The 15,874-nt window shown below is 39.2% G+C and overlaps 1 pseudogene; it reads right to left on the reverse strand.

Annotated features, from left to right (window-relative positions):
• Positions 1–321: 321 nt before the first annotated feature.
• On the reverse strand, positions 322–1,253 carry LOC145943255 (uncharacterized; annotated as a pseudogene).
• Between the last annotated feature and the right edge of the window lie 14,621 nt (positions 1,254–15,874).

A 15,874-nucleotide genomic window follows, 5' to 3' on the forward strand; every position in this document is an offset into this window, starting at 1 on the left:
TACGAGGTAAGTTTCTGTACTTATGTGTCACGGTGTATTTTGACAACGCCTATACCGACGTAGCCTACGCACGCCCGAGATCGGCGGATTGCCGTACTTCAGGCGCCTTTTATACAAATTTTCAAACATTTATAACTAAAAAAGGAAGCCTCTATCGAAATTTTTTTATTCTTCATTTTTGTCTTATTTTATCATGTAGAACCACCTCTCACATTTTGTCCCAGCTGTTGCCGAACACCCTGTATATATATTTATTTATATATATTTATATATATTAATATTTATTTTAATTTGTGTTATTTATTTATTTATTTATTTATACTAATATATATTGTTTCGGGACATAGATTTTTTGTTATATCGTAAGTGTTTCAATAACTTCTCCAAAGAACATATTTTTTCTTCTTTTCTTTTTAGTTTCTGCTTCAATGTTTTAATAATTCTCAACATTCGCTTTTTCCGTGGACTCATTTCTTGCTTCTTCAATTTTATAAGCGAACTGTCCATCAGTTTTCTCGTCCTTTGTGTGGTCATTTTAATAGTATTAACACTTGTACTAATACTTGTATTGGCAGATTCTGAATTCGACAATGAAATTGGAAAGGAAAATGTTGAGACATTTTCTTTCGGTTTTAATATACTTTTCCATGCAATTGCAGGCATAATCTCAGTAGGTATACGAGCAGAAATGCCAGACTCAATTGCAGGAGTAGTGCCAAATTCTATTGCAGAAGTAGTGCCAAACTCTATCGCAGAAGTAGTGTCAGACTCTATCGTAGGAGTAGTGCCAAACTCTATTGTAGGAGTAGTGTCAGACTCAATCGCAGGAGTAGTGTCAGACTCAATCGCAGGAGTAGTGTCAGACTCAATCGCAGGAGTAGTGTCAAACTCAATTGCAGAAGTAACATTCGTAGGAACAGTACGTATAGGAAGATAAAAAAATATCGACGGTACAGCAAGATTTTTTAAACGTACACCGCTTGCGTTTGGTCTTACCATAAAGTCTGCAGCTACAAAGTGAGCACAACAGATGTAATGGCTTTTCTTTGGTTGAAAATCTCTCCCAATGGCATTAATTCACATTTTTAGGATATCGGGACGAGTAAAAGAAAGTCTAAGATATAAAAAAATAACCTTAAAAAATTACAAAACTCGAATATTTATTACAAATAATTGCATTCTATTTACCTAAATAAGTAAAAACCATCTGTAGTTCTATTTTTGCACTTTGGAATACAACACCTTCTCGACATTTTTCCGTAATTTTTATATAACTTAAATACGGATCACTACGCCGGGTCACTTTCACACAAACAGAGTAGTGTATAAACATCTGTTGCTTACACATATAGGCACCGTGGCCATTTTGTTGCGATGTATCATGGCCGAAACCGGATATCCTGCCGGCCTCACCTTTTTCGTCCGCCAAGCCCCAAGTTAGCGATCTAGTAGTGTATAGACATCTGTGCACAGACGTGACACTAGCAAATCTAATCGACCAATCAAACGCCATATCGAAACCCTAAATCGTGTAACCACTACTATATGGAACCTCGTACTATTAGCATAATTACTTTAATTCCGATTAATTAACCAGTATATGTATGTATCCAATATCAATGTTATGTTTAGAATTTAAAAATACAATATTATTTATGGAATCCTAAACATAATAAATTGTTAAAATTAATACTTTAATATTTTACAATAATAAGAATCTATAATTATTTATAAACATGGAAATAAAATCCTAACGATCAACAATTTATTATAAGAAATTCCATAAATTCCTTCTTAATTATGAGTTAAGCGATGCATTATGATACAGAACTCACCGAAATTCTAGCTGTAATTATATTTACGAAACCTTGTCTCCACAATAACGATCGGAGATTATTGAAAGACTCAAATTTCATTCACATTATATTTTCACTGTCGAATTATTTATTATTACATTGCCAAATAATAAATTTGAGAATAAGGTTTTCATAGATATAATCAGGAAAACACAAGATCGAATCATTAGCGAAACAAAGAATTCTTGGTGCTGCGCTATGAAATCATAAATATATACCTATATTTCAAATGCATAACAATGTATAATATAAATGAAATGAGAGTCTTCTACGCTCGTGTAATGTTCAAAACGAATTCATATATTTAAGAGGCCAACTTTTCGAGCCATTATTAGGGTGTTATATTAAACTCAAGTTTATTCAATTTATTATACAAAACATAATAAAATATAAATGGAAAGTATAAACGTGTAAATGTGTAACATACATTTTACTCATATGAGAGAAAATATTAGGAATAAATATTAAATATTACAAGTGAAAAAACACGAAAAAACTCTGATATACAAATACAAATTCGAGTGTAAGAGGCGCTCTTACTAGTTTATTAGCCCTTACTAGTTTATTAGTTCTTTATATCCGAATTTGTATTTTTATATCAGAGTTTTTTCGAGTTTTTTACTTGTAATATTTAATATTTATTCCTAATATTTTCTCTATTGTGCGCCTTACATATGAGTAAAATGTATGTTATGCGTTTAAAATATATATGTTACCTAATGTATATCCATATTGTGTGTTTATTAGAAATTAATAAGTATAACGTTTAGAGGATTAATCTTATTCTAATGTTATTAAATTCTTCAGTCATTTTTTATTTTTATTTTTGTCAGATATAATATAACAGAAATTACAGAAATACTTAAAAGATTTATTAAAATTTTATATTAATGTTATAACAATTAGTATAGATTTATTTTTTATAGCTATTTAACATATACTTCAGAAAAAAAAGGATAAAATTTCGAATATAAATGATAATAATACAATGTCATGTTGAATATCAAAATACACAATACAAAATACAGTCTGGAGTGTCATGAAACTTAACTTTGATCATATATATATATATATATATATATATATATATATATATATATATAATTGTAGAATTCGTTGTACTTTGTCTGCAATATATATAAACTGTATACTTAGCAGACAAATTTAATATTTCTTATTTTTATTTATTATGCAATCTTTAAAAAATTGTTTGGGCAAGTTTAGGAATATAGTCTCATATAGTTTAAGAAATAATTATTTTATTTATAATTAATTTAAATTAATTGAGCGTATAGTTAGCAGATATAATTTTAAAGATTTTAATGCAATTGTTGAAAATTTATTTGGGTAAGTGTAGGTATATAGTCTTATAGTTTAAAAAATAATTATTTTATTTATAATTAATAAAAATTAATTAAGCATATAGTTAGAAGACATAATTTTAATAAAATTAATATTGCAATCGTTGAAAAATTGTTTAAGCAAGTTTAGGAATATAGTCTCATGTTATATAATTTAAGAATAATTATTTTATTTATAATTAATGAAAATTAATAGAGCATATACATGGGTTGTCTGAAAAGTTTCCGACCTAACAAAGATACAAGACATTTTTTCTTCACATTAATTTTTATTTTTCTACATAGTCTCCTTGTAAGTCTATACACTTCTCCCAGCGATGCTCCCATCTCTTCAACCCGTCCAAATAGTACTCGTTCGAATTCGAACACGTTTTTGGTCCAAAGTGAGCAAACGCGGCACCCAACGCGCGGACAGCTTTCTCATGCCTAAATCTTGATTCAATATGTGACAAACACGTCCTTTGGACATGTTCATAGCCTCTGCTATCTCTCTTAATGACAGCTCGATACTCGATATTTAATGAAAGCTCGATACTCGATTTTTTCCATTTTCATAAAAACACTCACATCGACTCACTCAAATGATTGTCAAACAACTACTGCGCGTCCAAAATGGCTGAAATTTTGGTGAGTACCTTTCAAAGCATGCGCAAACACATTCCCCAACTTTTGTTTACGAGTGCTGCCATTTTCATGTTGAGGTCGGAAATTTTTCAGACAACCCTCGTAGTTAGGAGATATAGGCTTCCGGTTCCGGAAAGTGTGAGAGTGACAGGTGTGAGAACGTGTGGTCGGAATTTTGTGAGAGGGTGACGGTTAGAGTAAGAGGAAAGTGAAAGAGTTGTGTGTGGGCTGTAAGAGAGGAAGAGGGGAGTAGATATTGATAAGGGGGAGAGGTGAGAAGTGGAGGCTACGGAGATAGAAGAGGGAGATTCAGTGGAGGTTAAGTGCCAGAGAGGCACGTGGCGGTGGGAGTGTAGCGGAAAAGTGTAGTAGGGTAGCAGACAGGTGTAAAGTCACTAGGCTAGGGACATAGTGACAGAGTGGAAGAAGTTTAAGGCATAGAACACAGGGGAAGATAGACGGGATAGAGAGTAAAGAATCGGAAAAACAGAGAGTAGGTAGATATGAGTGAGGTAGACAGGGAGGAAAAGCTAATGGAGGGTGAGGAGATGAAGAAGCGGGGGGAAGAGGGGAGGAAAAAAATAGGGAGGCCGAAAAAAGTAGAAGAATTGGGCAAAGAGAGGAGGAGTAGCATGGGGTGCATAGAATACTATGTGAAGAGGAAGAGGGAAGGGGCAGGGGAGGAGGAAGGAGAGGAGGAGAAATGGGCTCTGAGAAGTAAAAAGGTAGATAGGTTACAAGAAAGGGGGGCAGGGGAGGAAAGGGAGGGGCTCTATATCATGATAAGGGGGATGGGGGAACAAATCATGGAGAGGCTCAGTGAGGAGCTAGGGAAGATGAGAGTAGAGATAAGGCAGAGGGATGAGAAATGGAAAGAGGAAAAGAGAGAGATAGATCAGAGAATTCAAAGTTTAGAAAAAAGATTGTTAGAGATGGAAGCCAAGTTAGAAAAGGTGGAAGAGAAAAGAGGGGGGGAGGAGGTAGAGAGAAAGGGTGGGGGCGGATATAAAGAGTTGGAAGAGGCGGTAGTGGACAGGATGAAGGGGTTAGGTAGAAAGATGGAGCTAAAAGAGAGAGAAGAAAGAAGGAACAACATTGTGATCCGTAGGTTGAAGGGAGGGGAAGGGGGGTTAAGAGAGAGAATAGAAAGAGTAATGAAAGAGATAGGAGTGAAAGTAGATTTAGAGTGGGTTAGAAAAGTGGGAGGAAGAGAGGGGAGAGAGGGGGAAATGGTGATAGCGAGACTAGGAAATAGAGAGCAGAAAAGACAAGTAATGGAGAGAAAGAAAGGTCTGAGGGGAAAGATAACTAGAATAGAGGATGACCTAACGTGGGGAGAAAGAAGGATGGGGTGGAAAATAGAAGAAATTGCGGAAGAGGAAAGAGGGAAAGGAAATAGAGTGTGGACGGGATATGGAAGAATTAGGATAAATGAGATATGGTGGAAATGGGATGAGGAGGAAGGCAGGCTAAAGAATTGGAAAGGAGAATGTAGGGGAGGAATGGTAGAGAAGGGGGAAGAAGAGACCGGAAAAGTGAGGGCCTAGAGAAAGCAATTAAGGGAAAAAGGATAAAAGGAACAAAAGGGGGGAAGGGAGAGGAAAATGGAAGGAGAGGGAGAGTAGAAGAGAAGATAGAGGTGGGTAATAGAGAGCGGGGTTGGAAGGGGAGGGAAGAGTGGAGGGGGTGGAAAGTGGGGTTCTGGAATGTGGCGGGGATCAGGAATAAAGGAGAAGGTTTCTGGAGAGAGGTGAAAAAATGGGAGGTAGTTATTATGGTGGAAACCTGGGTGGATGAGAAGGGCTGGGATAAAGTTAAGAGGGTTTTGCCGAGAGGATACAGGTGGGAGAAGCAGTACGCGAAGAGAAGGAATAAAAATGGAAGAGCGATGGGGGGGATGATTATTGGAATTAAGAATGAGGGAAAGGTTGACGAAGTAATGAGGGTAGAAGAGAGAGGAGAAGGGGTAATGGCGGTAGAGGTGAGGATGGGAGGAGAGAGGTGGAGAATAGTGGGGGTACACGTGAATGGGGATATGGAGAGGAAAATGGAGATAATGAAAGACTGATTAGAAGATCAGGAGGAAGAAGGACGGACAATGATAGGTGGAGATTTTAACGCGAGGACGGGCACACTAGGAGGTAGGAGGGAAGGGGGTGAGGAGGAGGAGGAGGAGGAAAGAAAGTCAAAAGACAGGAAATGGAATAAGGAGGGAAAGATGCTAGTGGAAGGGCTAGGGAAGGATGCTGGAGAAGGTAGGGTGCGGAATCCTAAATGGAAGCATAAGGGGGGATGAAGGGGGTGAGTTCACCTATACGGGTGGGAGGCGAGAATCAGTGATAGATTACGTGATAGGGGAGGAAAAGGTGAGGGATAGAGTGTTAAAAATGGAAGTAGGGGAAGGTGTGGAATCGGATCACCATCCGCTGATTGTGACGCTAAAAAGGATAGAGGATGGAAAGAGAAAGGTAGGAAAGAGAGAGAAAGAGGAAAGAGGGGGAAAATGGACAGAAAGAGGAGGGGAAAGAATTAGGAGTAGGATGGATTGGGGGGAAGGGGGACGAGGATATGGATGAAGAGTTGGAGAAAAGAGGGAGACAGATAAGAGAGGATTTAAAGGAGGGAGAAAAGGAGAATGGGAAAAGGAGGAAGAGGGGATGGTGGGATGAGGATTGTGAGGAAAAAAGAAAAGAGGTAAGAAGAATCCTGAGAAGATGGAGAAGTTTAGGAGGGGGTGGAGAAAACTACAGGAAGATAAGGGCGGAATACAAGCTGTTGTGTAGAAAGAAAAGATTAGAGGAAAATGAGGTGTGGGTTAGGGAGGCGAAGGAGGCGAGGACGGAGGGAGAGGTATGGAAGATAGTGAATAGGGAAAGGAAGAGGTGGAAGAAGGTGAATGAAGGAATAGAGGAGGTGGAATGGAGGGAGTATTTTATGAGGTTGTTGGGAGGAGTAGATGGTAGAATAGTGAAAGGAATGAAAGGAATGAAAGGGTGAGGGAAGATGAGGAGAGGGATATAGGGAGGGAGGAGGTAAGGAAGGTGGTGGAGAAGTTGATAAAAGGAAAGGCAACGGGGGCAGACGGGATTCCGAATGAGGTGTGGAAGTATGGTGGAGATAGGGTGGAGGAGTGGATGTGGGAGTTCTGCAACAAGGTTTGGAGGGGGGAAGGGTGGCCAGAGAAGTGGAAGGAAGGAATAATAGTGCCGTTAGTTAAAAAGGGAGCGGGGGATAAAGTGGAGGACTATAGGGGAATAACTTTGATGCCGACGCTGTATAAGATCTATGTAGGAGTACTAACGGAGAGGCTGAAGGAGGAGGTAGAAGAGAAGGGAATGATTCCACCGAGTCAGACAGGATTTAGAAAGGGGATGGGGGTGATTGACAATATATATGTGCTAAATTATTTAGTGAACAGGCAAATAAGTAGGAAAGGAGGAATGGTAGTAGCAACATTCGTGGACTTGAGAGCGGCTTTTGACTCGGTGGACAGGGAAGTGCTAATGGGGGCGATGAGGGAGAGACGGGTTAGGGAAGGGTTGAGAAACAGGATAGAAGAGGTGTATAGGGAAACAAAAAGCAGAGTGAGGGTAGGAGGGAAAATAGGGGAGAATTTCTGGACGGCGAGAGGGGTGAGGCAAGGGTGCCCAATGAGCCCGCACCTGTTTAATTTAGTGTTGGCGGATGTAGAGGAGGTATTAAGGAAGGGGGGATGGGGTGGGGTAAAGCTGGGGGAGGAGAAGGTCTATTGTTTAGCGTATGCAGATGACATGGTGCTGTTGGCGGAAAATGAGGAAGGGATGATACACATGTTGGGGAAGCTAGAGGGGTATATCGATAAGAAGAAGCTGGAAATTAATGTGGGAAAGACAAAGGTGATGAGGTTTAGAAAAGGGGGGGGGAGAATGAAGAAGGTGAAATGGAGGTGGAAGGGGAAGATAATGGAGGAGGTGAGGGAGTTTACGTATCTAGGATATAAATTGAAATATAATGGGGGGCAGGAGGCACATGTGAAAGAAAGAGTGAGGAAGGCGGGGGCGGTAATAAGGCAGGTCTGGGGGATTGGTAAGAGAAGGTTTGGAAGTGACTGGGAAAAGAGAGTATGGCTGTGTGAAAGATAGGTAGGAACGGTGCTGGAATTTGGCGCGGAAATATGGGGATGGAAAGAAAGATGGGAGGTGGAGGCGATGCAGGAAAGGTGGATTAGATGGACGCTAGGGGTGGATTGGTGTACACCGGGATACATGGTAAGAGATGAAATAGGGAAAGACAAGTTCAGATTAGTGGCAGGAAAGAGGGCGGTGAAGTTCGAGAAGAAACTGGAAGAGGGGAGGGGGGGACTGCTGGCTAGGAAATGTTTTGAGGAAATGAAAAGGATTAGGGAAGGAAAAGAGGTATCGGGATGGGAGCGAGAAAGAAGGGGGTTTTTTGAAGAGAAAGGGAAGGAAGTAAGAGAAATGGAGGAAAGAAGAGAAAGGGGGGAAGAGGTGTATGAGGGATGGGAGCAGCGGGATAGGGAGCTGCAGAAAGAGGAAAGGTGGGGGAAGATTACAGAGTCGAGGTATAATAAATGGTATGGAGAGATTAAAGAGGAGGGGGTGCCTGAATATCTAAGGAAGGGTTGGGGGGAAAGTAGGTGGAAGAGGATGATCAGATTTAGGATGAATAATGAGATGAAAGGGGCGAGGTACTGGGAAGAGGAAGAGAAGAAGAGGTGTAGGGTGTGTGGGGGGGAGGAAGAGACGTGGGAACATGTGCTGGGGGAATGTGAGGGATGTAGAAGGGAAGGGAACTGGTGGGAGAGGATGAGGGAGATCTTGGAACAAGGGGGAGAGGGAGAGTGGTGGTTGAGAGAGTTAGAGGCGAAAAGGGGTGAAGGGAGGGAGGATAAAGATAAGGGAAAGAAGGAGATGGATGGGAGAATGGAAGGGTGAATGTGGAATGTGGAGAAAATGAGAAGGAACTGGAAGCCGATGTGTTAATTAGTTAGGGACAGCGCTCTCTCTCTCTCTTTGAAGAAAGATAGATAGGGTAGGCTAAGTCGTAGATGCGAGCGAGAAGTAGAATTAAGTAATTGCGTGTGGTTGTGATAGGTGATATGAGCGGCGTATGTAGAAATGTAAAGATGAGGGGAAAGAGAGCAGGAGGAATGTAAGAGTTGTAATTTTGTAAGAGGTTCGGGAACGCTCCTCACAAAAGCGCCTTCAATCCCCAAGGGGGAGAATCTTTCTAGTTAGGAGATATATAGTTAAAAGTTCTTAAATTGAATGGATGCTTACGCGCGTTTCTTTCTTTTAATCGCTTTATGCACAAAAATAATTATGTAATTTGAATAATTATGGAAAAAAACTTGCGATTTTTAATTATTACAAAATGTTAAACATAATTGTACATATACATCGGTAAATTTAATGACAAATATTGTAAAGTGACTACCCTGCACTCTGGTGGTGAAATGAAATAGCTAAATAGCATTCCAGCTATAAGTCGACACTATGTAACACTGTGTAACACAGTGTCCTACTGTGTTCCGTAGCTGGAAAGCACCCATAATCATAAACATTTAAACGAATATTCAGCATATGCAGGATACGAAAAATCTGCTGTAATTGCAGCATTAAAATTAGTGTATCAGCAACGTTTTGATGCAATTTCGAACATTTGTGATAATGAAGATAAAGATATTCAAGATAAAACAATTCGTGCGTCGTATGCCATTTCATATCTAATTGCGAAACATTCAAAACCGTTTACCGACGGTGTCTTCATAAAAGAGTGTATTCTTGCAGCAGTGACAACATTTGGAAATACTGTGACACTTGAGAAAATTAATAACGTTCCACTTTCTCGTGACACGATAAGATCAAGAATTATTATGATAACCAGTTCTATAGAACAAAAATTAAAATCATTATTAAATACATGCACTTAATTTTTATTGTGCCTCGATGAGAGCACGGTGTTCAACACGTAAGCCAATTAAGCATTTCTTGCGCGAATTGTGCAAGATTTTTCGTGTACCAAAGAAATGTTAGATTTCGTGCCATTACATGCTACAATAACCGGTATTGACATTTACAAAGCACGGGAGATTACTTTAAACAAATTTAATTGCGATTTTGCAAAATGTTCGTGTATAGTGACAGATAGTGCTAAATCAATGGTAAGATCAAAAATTAGAACTTTTAGATCAATTAAAGCAAAAAAATTAAAATTTCCTATATTTCATTGTATTATATATCAGAAAGCTTTATGCGGGAAAGCTATGAAACTATCTACCGTTATGTAGACCGTAACAGCAATTGTAAATGCAATTAAAGGTGAAAACAAATCCCTGTTTCATCGCAAATTTCAAAATTTCCTCGAAGAGAGTATGATACAATTTACATAGACATACCACTTTACTGTGAAGTCCGATGCTTAAGTACCGGAAAAACTTTGCAAACATTTTTTTCTATAAGAAAAGAAATATATCTTTTCATACAACAAAAGTGCATAGCAAAACTAAAAACATTTAAATCATTTTTTGAAGACGTGGAATCACTTTCGGAATTAGCTTTCATCACAGATTTAACTTGTCACCTAAATACTTTAAATTTAAAGCTACAACAGACTAATCAAACGGTATCCGAGTTAATGTCATGTCGATTCGTTCCGCACAAAATTAAAAATATTTTTAAATTATTTGTAAAAAATAGTTTTTTCTTTCCTTCTTGCAAAATTCTCGTTAAAAAATATGATACGAAATGCAACTTTAAAAAATAAATGCATCTTATCAATGAATTAATTGCACAATTTGATCGATTTCGTGATTTTAAAAACTTGAAGAAAGATCTTTTACTTTACGAAAATCCTCGAACAATTTCAATAATTGAACAGAGTGTAGATTTTCAGTTAGAACTGTGTGATCTACAAAGTGATATAATTAATGAAAGTTCTATTAGATTAAACTAACAATGGAAAAAAAGCGGGCTAGTAAAGAGCCGCGGTAAATAATGCGCAATATATAAATTTTTTATATCCAGTAATATATTTCAGACGTTTCGGTCCATGTTTTGGAACTTCTTCAGTTAACTGTCAAAAACACAAAATAATAAAAGAATTAACAAAATATGTAGTCCGTTAATACAAGAAATTAACAAAGCACACATTTCTTTACATTAAATATATATACAGGAACGAAAGAACATTCGGTGTGCGCAATCCTCCATAGCCATTGACTAGTAAACGGATGGAGCAATAAGAATCCCACACAGCAATGGAAATCTGTAGGATATACTGAAATTATCGTAGATATATACGAAATATATATACTCAATTTCCCGAAAATGTTATCAGTATATTACAATAAGTAAATTATAAAAATATTCCCATATAAGATATTCAGGAAATATCTTATCCCGATGTGAAAGTAAATGTAAAATACATCTTGGAGACATACTAAAGATGTCTAAAACAGATATATTTCAGGATAGGATATATTTCAGATGTCTCTAAGATGTCCCTTTTTTATTTTGAGGATTTATATGAGATTTATATAGGATATTAATAAATGTATGTAATGTACGCATTTCCGTTCTGTGTGCAGAAGTCATTACCGGCTGTTGTGCCTCTGGTGGGGAGACACAGGGTAGTTGGGATCGTAGCTGGATTAGAACTGAGGAGTTCGGGACTCATCCAGTGAAATAATAACTTTTACTTTTCACAACACTTTAATATAAATTCACCAGAGATATATCGTGACGACACGTACAATTTGGATTTCAGACTGGCCCTCGAGTATTATCGATGGGTCTTTTTTATAATTAATTAATGGAGTCGTCACGCGTGGTCAAAGCCCAGATGCAAGCGAAGGAGGTTAATGGAATGCTTTGCTTGCATTTTGGCAATATCGTGTCACAGCGCTTAGTTGCAATAACCTCGTTTTCACGGTTCTTTCTGCAACTCCTTATTGTGTGTGACGCTGCGTCGGCGTTTCGCGCGGGCCTATGCCCTACTTATAATTGTGTAATAACCTACTTAAAGTATAATATAATCTGACTGTGTATAGCCTATAATTTGGAGCTATAACATCCCTCCCCCGAAAAAAAAGAAAACGGAGGTACATAGTTTTCCTTTACCAATTAAATTACACATATCTGTGATATTTTCTATTTATAGTATATCTTATTTCTAATATCGCGTGTTTAAGCTACGTTTTAATATTGGTTTTAGTTTCGGTGGTGTGTCACATCTGTATACGGGTAGTTCTTTTGTCTTTTTGTTCTTATATGTTATATAAATTACGATGGCTATTATTAGCGTTAGGATTATTCCGTTTGTTGCCATCGGATATAAGAATTGTTTTCTCGTAAAGAATTGTCGTTCGCTATCTTCTATATTGCTATTTATCGTATGTAGTTTAGCTTTTAATTCTGCTAACTCGGTTTCGTGTCCTGTAACATCTATTAGTGTCATGTTACTGTGTGTCAGTGTGTCGAGGTTGTGTAGTAGCGTTATATTTTTCTATTTGTATTTATGCTTCAACAAATTGCTTGAGCTTGTTTACGTGTATACGTATTATCTTTCTCCCCTTTTTAATTGTATAATTCACATCGGAATTCTTTTCGAGTATTGTATACGATCCGGTCCATAGAGATTCGAGTTTTTTCGAACGTCCTCGTCGTAGCGTCTCGTCATGGACCAGTATCTTGTCGCCTACTCTAAATTGCGTTATTTTGGTGCCCTTGTAATATTTTTTGGCCTTGATTTTTTCATCTTTGAGATGTTCTCTCGCGCGTTGATTTGAAGCCCGTATTCTTTCTCTTAGTTCCTGCGCATAGTCATCATAGTTATACGTTGGCTTCGGAGGTTTCGTCAGTGCTGTCGGTAGTTCTACTTGATGTCCAGAAATCAATTCGAAAGGTGTGTATCCTGTTGCTGTATGCGGTATCGTATTATACGTAAACATCGCGTATGGTGCCCATTCATCCCAGTCAGTTTGATCTTCATTAATATATTGCCGTAAGTACTCAGCCAGCGTGCGATGTGATCGTTCTAACGCGCCATTACTTTCAGGGTGGTATGCAGTTGTCTGTATTTTATTTATTTTTAGCAACTTGCATATATTTTTGAAAATTTCGCTAAGAAAATTTGTACCTTGATCCGTTAGAATTTTTTCTGGAATTCCATGTTTAAGAATGATTCTTGTTCCGTGATTATACGACAATGCCCGGTCGCATGCCATTAACATGACGCACGCGTCAACGCGCGCCGAAATCTATAATCTCGCGGATCTGGAATCGATATCGTCAGCCTGGCGCCACCCCTGCGCCGTCTTCGGAACCGCGAAAACCCGCGTTATGCCGGATGTCGCGGTCTAAAGAGTTGCGCGCATGCGACACTCTACACCAATATCGCGATCGATCAATCACGCTGGCATAACATTATTGGTCAATAGACCACTCCCCCCGCTAACTTTCCGCCTTCTTCCTCAAAAATCCCGACACGATCGTTTCCGGTTAAGACAGACCGAACACGTTGTTCGACACGTGCGATACGGCTGCGAGCTCGCGATTCCGGTCCGTTTTACCTTCCTTTTGTGCAAGGACTGTACACCGTTCTCGTTGTCGTCTGTGAGAGAGAAAAGTGCCGTCGACTTATCCGCTAAGATAATTGTCCGCGGTGTGCGACCCGGAAGCGTTAGGGTTCTCAACGTCGGGATCGACCGCTGGCCTGCCGTCGTGGCCAGAAACCCTCTCTCGCCTCGACACTGTATTCTGTGATCGCCATTTGAACTGTATGACCACAGTCATTATTCTCAATAAAACTCTGTTCATAACACGGCTCCGATAACTGAAATCCGTCCAACGCGCATCGTCTCCCAATCGGGAGAACGTCATCTGCAAATTCCTTCATCAAACAATTCTGGTGACGAATTCCTTGCTGATCGTATTCGCTTCTTGATTTGGGATTGGTATCGCGTCGCTATATTTTGTTAGGCTGTCTTGGAATGTCAGCAGATATTTGTTTCCTTCCGTTGTCACGCTCAGTGGTCCGACTATATCTAAAGCACATTTTTCGAATGGCCTAGTGGGCGTATCGGTGATTACTAAAGGCATTTTTATTTTTCTTGATAATTTATTTTTCTGGCACGCTTCACATTTTGCTATATATTTTTCCACGTCTTTAGTTATTCCTGGCCAGTTGTGATTTAGACGAATCCTTTTTATCGTACGCTCGACTCCTTGATGTCCTCCTAGGGGTGCATCATGGTATTCATGCAATATTTGTTTCTTTTCTTCCTCTGTCTAAATTTTCTCATCGTCGGCGCTTGCTTCGTCCTTTTCTATCGCGTGTATTTTTCGTTCTTCCGCTGACTCGGTTAAGTCTCGGAATATATTGCGGCTCAGTGCATCGGCGTTCGCATTCGCTCGTCCGGCCTTGTGAATTATTTCGTAATCGTATTCTTCTAACTTGAGTCTCCACCGGATTAGCCTTGACCCGGGGTCGTTAACATTGAATAGCCATATTAATGGTTTATGGTCGGTCACGATTTTAAATTTCGTGCCGTACACGTATGTATGTTTTAAAATGTTTTACGGCCTAAAATGTTTTACGGCCCATACTATTGCGAGTAGCTTTTTTTCCGTGGTATTATAATTTTTTTTCTGCCCGCGATAGAACTCTGCTGGCGTAAGCAATTGGCCGGTCGTTGCCTACCTTTCCTTGTGACAACACTGCTCCGATTGCATAGTCGGAAGCATCGGTAGTCACTATGAATTCTTGTGTGAAGTCAGGATATTGCAGCACTGGCGCAGTCATCAGTTTTCCTTTTAGCGTGTCGACAGCGTTTTGCTGTTCCGTGGTCCATTCGAATTTTTCCGCTTTTGTGGTAAGCTTGGTTAGCGGGTTGGCAATCTTTGAAAAATCTCTTATGAATTTTCTGTAGTATCCGGCGAGACCTATAAATGACTGTATGTCTTTTATCTTTTTTGGCGTTGGAAATTCTTTAATTGCCGTTAACTTCGATGGATCCGGAGATATTCCGTTTTCCGAAATTATGCGACCCAGATAAATCACTTCTTTGCGTAGGAATTCGCATTTGTCCGGCTGCAGTTTTAAATTATTTTCTCGAAGTCTCTGTAATACTTCTTTAAGTCGCTTATTGTGGTCTAGGCTTGCTCCGTACGAGGGCTGTTTGATAAGTCGGTGACTTTGAAATGAAAAAAAATTTTTTTTTTACCAAAATTTGATTTATTTTTCAATATAATCTCCTTTTATCTCGATACATTTTGCCCAACGGTTTTCCAACTTCTTTAAGCCTTCCAAAAAATACGAATTTTCAAATTCTGTAAAATAGGCGTTTGTTTCAGCGATGATCTCCTCGTTCGATGCGAATCTTTTTCCACCGAGCCATTTCTTCATATTTGGAAAGAGAAAGAAGTCGCAAGGGGCTAAATCTGGAGAATATGGTGGATGAGGGAGCAGTTCGTACTGCAATTCGACAATTTTGGCCATGGCAATTGCAGCCGTGTGAGCTGGTGCATTGTCGTGATGGAAGAGGATTTTTTTCTTCGCTAAATGGGGTCGCTTTTCCATCAACTCAGCGTGAAATCGATCCAATAAAGAGGCATAATACTGTCCTGTGATCGGTTTTCCTTTTTCCAGGTAGTCGATAAAGATTATACCACGTGAATCCCAGAAAACTGTGGCCATGACCTTTCCAGCCGATGGAACCGTTTTTGCATTTTTTCGGAGCACGTTGGCCAGGAGAAATCCATTGTTTCGACTGCTCTTTTGTTTCTGGAGTGTAATAATGTATCCATGTTTCATCTACGGTTATATATCGCCGCAAAAACTCGCTTGGATTGCGCTTGAACATGTCCAAACACTGCTTCGAAATGGTCGCGCGATTCCGTTTTTGGTCGATTGTGAGCAAGCGTGGCACCCATCTGGCTGACAGCTTCTTCATGCCCAAATGTTTATGCAAGATTTTAAAAACACGTTCGTTTGAGATGTTTACCATCTTGGCTATCTCGCGTATCTTCACTC

This window comes from Prenolepis imparis, unplaced genomic scaffold, assembly GCF_030444845.1.
Source record: "Prenolepis imparis isolate NDT839.2.m4 unplaced genomic scaffold, iyPreImpa1.0 SCAF_11, whole genome shotgun sequence".
NCBI lineage: Eukaryota > Metazoa > Arthropoda > Insecta > Hymenoptera > Formicidae > Prenolepis > Prenolepis imparis.